A 9,057-nucleotide genomic window follows, 5' to 3' on the forward strand; every position below is an offset into this window, starting at 1 on the left:
TTCCATGAGGCGGCCAGGCGGCGGGGGAGGGAGAGAGAGAGAATGAATTAACCTTTCCTCTGCCTTTTTTGTTCTGTCTAGGCCCCCACCCAAATGAATGGTATCTTCCCACATTGAAGGAAGGATAGAACTTTCTCACCCATTACACCATCTCACATGCCAATCTCCTCTGGAAATACTCTCACAGACACGCCCAGAAATAATGCTTTACCAGCTATATAGGTATCCCTTGATCCAGTCAAGGTGACACCTAAAATTAACCATCACTACATATCTCTATTGAGAGAGAGAAGGAGAGAAAGAAAGAGATTGAGCATAACTAATTGGCCCCGGGGTGACTACGGAGGCTGACAACCACCAGGAGAGTCAATGGTGTAGTTCCAGCCCAAAAGCCCACAGGCTGGAGACCTAGAAAGAACTGATGTTTCAGTTCAAGTCCAAAGGCATGGAAAAACCAATGTTTCAGTTCCAAAGTAGTCTGGCAGAAGGGATTCCCTCTTTCTTGGGGAATGGTCAGACTTTTTGTTCTATTCAGGCATTCAGCTGAAGGGGTGAGGTTCACCCACATTAGAAGGACAATCTGCTTTACTCAGTCCACCAATTTAAATGTGCTCATCCAAAAACACTCCCAGAGAAACACCCAGAATAATGTTTGACCACATATCTTGGCACCCTGTGGCTTAGTCAAGTTGACACGTAAAATTAACCATCACACTAAGTGGAAGATTTGGGGAAAAGGAAAAGGATCTAACAAACAGTAACTATATAAGAAAATGATGACATATGGGGATCTAAACAAACACTGACTATATAAGAAAATAGTAACAAAATTAACTTGGTTGACCAAAAAGAAACTAAAACTAAAATATTGGATTACAGTAACATTTGAGCTGGGCTTGGGAAGCAGGGGAGGAAAATGGAATTAGAACAAAGTTCACAGAATTTTTTTGTGTGTGTGGAGATGAGAGACATTGATTAATTCTAGAGTTGGTTTAGTATTTGTTTTAAAATATCCATAATAACTTCTAAAAATAGACAGCTAATTGTTTTAATTTTTTTAAATTTAATACAATTCAAATCAGTGTGTCTCATTCATTTCAACTCTGTCACTGCCAAACCAGGGGGCTTCAGTTTCTCTGCCTTCTCCTTGTCTGTGATGACCAAGGTATAAGGTATCTGCTGCATCGAACTTTAAACTTCACATTATCTTTATCTTCCTTGATCTTGACAAACTTGGCCTGTGAGCAGAAAGTCCTTGATTTCCTCAATTTTTCAAGGCATGGTGAGGAGGCACGAAGGGAGAGGGCTCAGACCCGCACCCTTCTCACCCATGCAGCGCCAGACAGACATTCACAGCAATTTTATTTGACAGTTTATGGGCCTAAAACTCTCCAATGTAACTCTAAGAGACACAGAGGAATATAGTGTTTCTGTGCATCCAGAAAAAGGAACGTAAGATGGGACTTGAATGCATAGCGTTGTCTCTGCCACAGATTTTACAACTTCCAAGCTAGCAGAGGAGGGATACCAAAAAAAAAAAAAAAAATAGCATGAGAAAAACAAAAAACTCAATCCCAAAAATGAGAAGAAATGAGGGAGAGGAGAGTAACAGAAAATGTACAACAAATAAAGATCAAAATAAAATAAATAAAAATAAATCACATATATTTGGCATCACAATGAATATAAATATGCTACTAAACTCTCATTGAAAGACAAAGATAGACTAGATTTTTTTTAAAAAAAGATACTTACTAGAAAAAATACAAGAAATAAACATAAATGGTAGTGGACAGGAAAATGAAAAAGAGCAAATCTTCAAGTGGGAAGATAATACATAAATTCTAAAAGTGGAAAATCAAGAAGTAACAATAGAAGCATGTTCTTTAGAGAAATGGAAATAAATAAGTAAAGGATGATCAATAAGAGTTAAAAGTAATTGTCTCTGGGGAGCAGGAAGTCAAGGTACTATTTTTCATAGAAGGCTTTGTATGGTAAAATTACCATTTTCATCTTTAAACTGTGTACAGGTATAAATTTAATTTTTCAATCCAACAAACACCACATGTACTCACTATTAAATTGGAACTAATCCATCAACATATATGTGCACATATGGAAATGAAACTTATTGGAAATCAAGCAGGTGGGGGGGAGGGGATGGGTAAATTCACACCTAATGGTACAATGCACACTATCTGGGTGATGGGCACACTTATAACTTTGACTCAAGCTGTACAAAAGCAATTTATGTAACCAAAACGTTTGTACACCTGTAATACTCTGAAATAAAATTAAAAATATATGCCTTTTAATAAAAGAGTACCTTGTTTCTGATCAAACCTATGCTATCTTTCATTCAGTTTCTTTTGTTTCACCGCATGGTGTTTAAGCCCAGTTATGAAATAAAGAGTTCATGGCTCTAAATTCTACACATCTTCTAATAATGAATATATACATGCAGAGATTTAATTAATAGATATTGGAAAATGGATAAATGGTGAATGAATGAAAATTTAAGTATTCATTTTATCAAAACCATATGCAAGCTCACTTAACTACCATAAAGAGCAAAAAATAGGCCAATGTGCTGAAATTTCTGTCAGACACATTGCCATCATTAAAAAGGAATAATGTGGCTGCAATATACAAATTTAACTGAGAAAACATGAGATTATAAATCATATTTTTAAAAACCCATTAGAGGAGATAAGGGCAGAGACATCTAAATGACCAAAATCCAGAGAGGGACAATCCCTTCCTAGACAAGCACAGTCTGGAAGGTTCTTTCACCCCTGGGAGTCAGGGAGTCTGAAGAGTAAGCCTGCTACACACAGGGACAATTGGCAGCAACCTGAAGAAACTAGCTAAATCTGATGACCCTGTGGAATAATGTTATAGATAAGAATCAGGAGAAGCCCCAGACAGAACTAGCTTGCATTGCCCATCATTTCCCCAAGGGATTTTTACTGAGTGTGCGGCTGCTTGCAGGAACCTGTAAAGCAAAGAGAAATCTCTAGTGGTCGATGGAGCCAGCCCCTATCAGTGCATGAGAACCAATTATGTAAGTCTCTTCCCAAGTCTGCATTCAGTAACATACTAGTAGATCGAAATTGCCCGTTGTGGGAGTATTTATACTATAGGAATCAGCAAATGCTGCAAATCAGACTTTCTTTTTAGGATAGCCCATAAAGCACTTACCAGCATACCAACGGCTGTATTCCGTAACACAGAATACTGCAGGTTGGGCAGAAAAGCTGAGTAAGTATAGTCTCAAAGTGTTTAAAACCCAAACCTTGTTGGAAGGAGTAACCTGAATTTGCCCTGATAGCATTTGAAACCAGTGATGATAGAACATTAAAAAAATAACTATTATAAATATGTTACAGAAAAAAGATAAAAAAGGTAGATATAATGGGTGGAAATGTAATTGCAGTGGAGAAACAAAAAGCTTAAGAAGGAAACAAATGGAAATTTCTAAAACTAAAAAATACAATATATATTAATATTATGAATAATGTTTTGATGGGGTTAACAGCAAAAAGAATAAAGCAGAAGAAAAAGATCAGTAAAAAATACATCAGTAGAAATTATCCAAACAGAACCACCAACATACACAAGCATATATTTTACATATACAGTTGTCCCTCAGTATCCATGGGGAATTGGACTTCCCACGGATACCAAAATCCACAGATGCTCAAATCCCTGATATAAAATGGTGTAGTATTTGCATATAACCTACACACATCCTCCCATTTACTTTAAATCATCTCTAGATTATGTATAATACCTATTATGTAAATAGTTGTTATGCTGTATTGTTTAGGGAATAATGACAAGAAAAAGTCTGCACATGTTCAATGCAGATGCAATTTTTTCTGAATACTTTTGATCTGAAGTTTGTTGAATATATGGATGCAGAATCTATGAATATGTAGTACCAACTGTATATGTAAATACACACACACACACACACAGTGAAGGAGAGAGAGGGAATGGTGCCAACAAAACATATGAATAAATTATGTTGGAGAATTTTTCAAAATTGGTAAGACATCAACCCACAGATTCAAAAAAGAACATACACCTAGGAACTTCATAATCAAACTACTGAAAAACCAAACATTAAAAAAACAAAGAAGTAAAGAAGAAAATCTTAAAAGTAGTCAGAGGTAAAAAGACATATATTCAAGAGGAAAACAATAAGAATTGTAACTCCCCATTTTGACTAGGGAATCATAGTGGTGTTTTGGGACCCCAAAATAATTAGCATTAATTCAGAGATACAGGGAAAGTTAAACATTTGGAAATATATATAAAATTTTTTAAAAGACTATGAACTGCTTAAGGGAAAAATATCTGTGGATTTTGCAGTTTATAACATTTTTTTAAGTAAAATATGTGACAATAATATCATAAAGGATAGGAGGGGGAAACAATGGAATTATATTGTTTTAAGGTTCTTACTTTGTGAAGTGATATAATTCACTGTAGAACTATTATAAATTAAGGATGTATATTATTGTAATCTCTAGGGGAATTAATAAAAACTAATCAAAGGGGTAGAATTAAAAAGCCAATATACTTAATAAAGTGAGATTAATCCAAAGAAGGCAGAAAATAAGGATGGGACAAATAGGAGAAATGAAAAATAAGGAGCAACATGATAGTCTTAACCCAACATATATGAATAATGGACTAATACCCATCTGTGCTATCTTCTAGACTTGTTTTCCCACATTTGTTATTTTTTCATTCTTTTAAGCTATATGATATCTTCATTTTTTTAATTTTCATTAAATGGATGGTACTAAACAGGATCACAGAAATTACTTTCAGGAAGAGAAATAACACACTGATAATTTAAAAAACACTGATAAGATGAACTTAATAGTCTCTAACACTAAAACCTCTTCAATTTATAGTGAGAAAGTTACCAAATTATATCTAACAGAAAAGACATACATAAATAAATTTCTAGTGTTTTATACTGGCAACATTATAATGATCAGGCAGTTATTTTCATGTGCCATTTTTATGAATATCTGCAAAAAGTTCTTCCAGTACCAGTTGATTTCTTCATTATATAAATTACAGAATGATGCCTCATTCATTGTCTGATAGCCAGGAGGGTGCTACTCATATACTTTCAGATATAAGAAGAGAAGAGGGGTGTGTGCATGTGTCCATCCTTGCTTCTGGCAAAATTACTTTCGACTCAATCTCATAATCTTCAAGTAGAAGTCACTAGTTTCCAACCTCTTTTTCCATGGCTGATTATCATGGTAATCAAAAGCCCAAAACATCCTCACACAAAAGATATGTTCTGGAAAAATTGTCTCTAATTCAAACTTCTTGGTAAAGACAATCATAGTCCCACCGTCCTAAGTAGTTCTGAGATGAATCTTTTATTAAAATGAAGAATCCTTTTGAAGTGCGAGGTCAGCCTGGAGGGGAAAACGGGTGCACAGATGTAGCCACAAGATAATAATTCTTGTTCCCACAGTTGTGCCAGTGGAATTCCCCACCGATTTATGAACATTCTGGTGGTTTCTGTGTTTGGATGATCAGATCTTACATACACTTATTGGACCTGCCATTTTTCTCCTCCCACCTCCCACTGAGATACCACTGATGTCTTCAGAGGGGTGAGGCCTTGTCCTTCGTTTTTTCCTCCAGAAGGAAACTGGTTCAATCCATAGTTTAAGCTACTGTGTGTGTTCTATATTTGAATATTCAGCAGCAGTAATTCCAAATAAAGTCTCCTCTCCTTTGAGCTAAATTCTTAATATAAGCTACAAACTAATACTGCCTTGGGTTCATGATCTCTTGATAACTCACTGAGATAATTACAAAATTGCTTATTAATTTTTTTTTAACTCAAAATCTCTTTCACCTTTAAGATTGGAGTTCAAAACCTTTTGGGGAAGGAATGATGATAGGAGACAATTTTGATGAAAGATGCTGTGTTATTCTCAAATCACTGTTTTGCTTTCAATCCTGAGATATTGTTTTTCTTATAATCTTTTGAGTCTCTGCCCTTTCCTTAGGATGGATGCTTCGCCAGGGGGCCCAGTGTCCTTTATGCAAGGATACCTGTCAATTCCATTCCTACAGAGCTCCAGGTGAGGTCAGACATGCAGACATGGCTAAGGAAAGAGAACAATGCTTAGGCTTAGTTGGGAACCCTAGTATATAAGAAATTATCTCTTAAATTATTTGTTTAAACAAACTTTCTTTAAAATATACATACAGGGTGTGTGTTTGTGTGGGTGTGTGTGTGTTGACAGTCATTTTTATATTTATTAAGTGTTGGGACTGGATTTTAAAATATTCCTTAGTTGCCAGGATTTTGTATTTCAAATGTTGCATTATAGCCCCATTCTTTCCCTGAACTTGATTTTAAATGCAGGAAATAACCTTGAGCTTTCAGTTGAGAGTGCCTTCTTGCTCACAGATAAAGGATAAATCAGCACGGTTTTAATCATGCTGAGATGTACCCTTAGAATTCCCTACAATTCTATGTGACTCCATTGACAGTGACAAATGAAAGTGGTTTCCACACGCCAAGGGACTGTGTACCATCCTAACTGGGGCACATTTAGCACTAAGAAAGGGAATAAGTATTCCTGTATTTTTCTATAAGCAACTTTTTAGTGTTTTTGTAATTGTTATTATTGATTTGTTTTTATTTGTTTTTTATTTGTTTTCTTTGCTTTTAAGCTATAAATCTACAGATGATAAGAAGAAAAAGAAACACATAAATTAGCACAAATCTGAGTATGAATGCCAACTGTCCTTTGCTATCTCTTTCCCTTAAAATTGAGTTTCACATTAAAATTAAAGAAAGTTAGACATCGAGGCTCAGAGGGGGTTTCAGGTTATTAGAGAAAATGGTTTCGTGGAAGAAAACTGATACCAAAATGGTATTTGTACAGTTTTCTAAAATGATCATGACATTTGAGAAAAGCAGTTAAACATGACCTCCACCAGAAGTTATAAGATTATACAATTTTCAAAAGAAATAAAAGAACATTAATTATATTGAACCTTCTTTGAGGCTGCATTTTCAAATTGTATCCACTGACTAGCATTCAATTTATGAGGTAGTTGGACTTTATGTCACAAAATTTTGGTTAGTGTTCCATCCAGGTACAGAAATTGTTAAGAACGATTTCTTCTACAGACACTAAAATGATAGCAGCTGACATTCCAAGGAAATGAAAATCTATTTGCCCGATGAATAACAAGACAATAGGTGAACTAGGATGTATAATTCTACTTTTCTACTATGTTACCCTTGGGATTCATAGTCTGAGACCAACTTAAAACTGACCATGTCTCCCAGGCAGGTCCTTCTGGTATTTCAGGAGCTAAACAGTCAAGAAAAGACTAGGAGCAGGGAACTCACTGTTGAAGCTAATATTATATTCTCAATATTCCTTGCAACAAAAACTTGATTTCTCCAACATTACTCTAGGAAAGAAAGTGATACCTTTTTTGTGACAACATGGAGTACTTAGCACTTTATTTCAGAATCCATTAATGACCTTATCGAACTGAGCACCCAGAGGAACCATCTAAGACACAAGCCAACACAGAAAAATGCTTAGATTAAAATGTGCAGTTTATGTCATATTTTTTGAGTTCAAAACATAATGTCCCAGTCGATTACGTCTAGCATTCTCAATCCCAAATAGCTTTTTTGGACTGAATACATTTGTTCCTTGATTCTTTGAGCATGTTAACCAGTCCTAAACAGAAACTGAGGTGTCTAAGCATGTTGAGGGATTCCCAGAGCCTATAATCTCATAGAAAATCAATTTTCTTTCCATCTTTATCTGATTCTATTTTCTTCTCTCCCTGTCCTGGGAGCCAGATCCTGAGAATGTAAATTTCCTGAGCCAGCATGGCAGAAAGGCTACCTGAGAGGATGAAACCACATGGCCTGGAGTGAGAGTATTAGCCCCCGAGTCTCAGAGCACCCCTGTAGGCAAGACTCCAATCAATAGGTATCAACTCTGCAGTTGCAAGTGACAGAAAACCCAATTCAAATTACTTAAGGAAATAAGGAACATACGGTCATGTAATCTAAAATCAAGAATAGCTGAATCCGCTGTAGCAAACTGTGAGCAGGACCGATGTGTGCCTTTACGTTCCTCTGCCGTCCTTTCCGTGGCTCCCTTTCCAGACAGGCTTTCTTCACTTGACAGCAGCTCCTTGCTTACATCCTCCCAGGTCTTAATCCAGAAGGAAAAAGGATGACCCAATCTTACCACTGAAGTGCAAGTCCCGGAATTAACTCTGATTGGTAAAAAAATCACCTTGATTTTGGTCCTGTTCTTTTTCTACACCAATTTCCGTAGGAAGAGAGATGTTCTTAGGTCTGGTGGAAGGTAAATAGGTGGCAAGGAAGTGGCTAAGGGTGAACAGGAACCAGATTGCAGCTAGGAACAGTTCCCTGGTGGGAACATGCATAGTAAAAAGTTTCTCGTAACCTTTAACCCACCTAGAGCTCATTACTATCTAATTAGCATGGCATGGGTGGAGCTTCGTGAAAGATTCTGGAAAAGATGCATGCATAGAAAGGGAAACTGATATCTAACCAACCTGTTATGGAACCTGTCATGTGATCTGTTATATAACCCCAAGCTGTCAATCACCCCCAAAGGTGGGAAACAGCAACCAATTCTGCCAGGAGAGAGGCGGGACAAACTAGTGAGCTTATAAAAGGCAACGTGTGCTCAGACTTCCCTGTCTTTCTTCGCTAATGGAGACTGATCCATTACACTCTCCCCGGAACGTGTTTTCTCTTTGTGTAGCTTCCTTCTTTATGTTCATTATTTCTTTTATGTAATAAATTGTTTATATAAAATTGCTCTGTGTTTGTGATCATTCCGTCATTGGTTCAACTCAGGACCAGTACTGATTCTTGACACTGGGAACCAGTGAACCAGAGAACATCCAGATGAACCTAACAATATGATTCTCAAGTCGCCCAGTCTTGGATAACCTGCTATCCCTGGAGCCAGGAGTAGCATCGGTTCTACCAAA

General features: G+C 36.5%; 1 pseudogene; it reads right to left on the reverse strand.

Moving 5' to 3' along the window:
• Positions 1-1,092: 1,092 nt before the first annotated feature.
• Positions 1,093-1,365, reverse strand: LOC123648108 (annotated as a pseudogene).
• Positions 1,366-9,057: the final 7,692 nt, after the last annotated feature.

Source organism: Lemur catta, chromosome 12 (assembly GCF_020740605.2).
Source record: "Lemur catta isolate mLemCat1 chromosome 12, mLemCat1.pri, whole genome shotgun sequence".
NCBI classification, from domain to species: Eukaryota; Metazoa; Chordata; class Mammalia; order Primates; family Lemuridae; genus Lemur; species Lemur catta.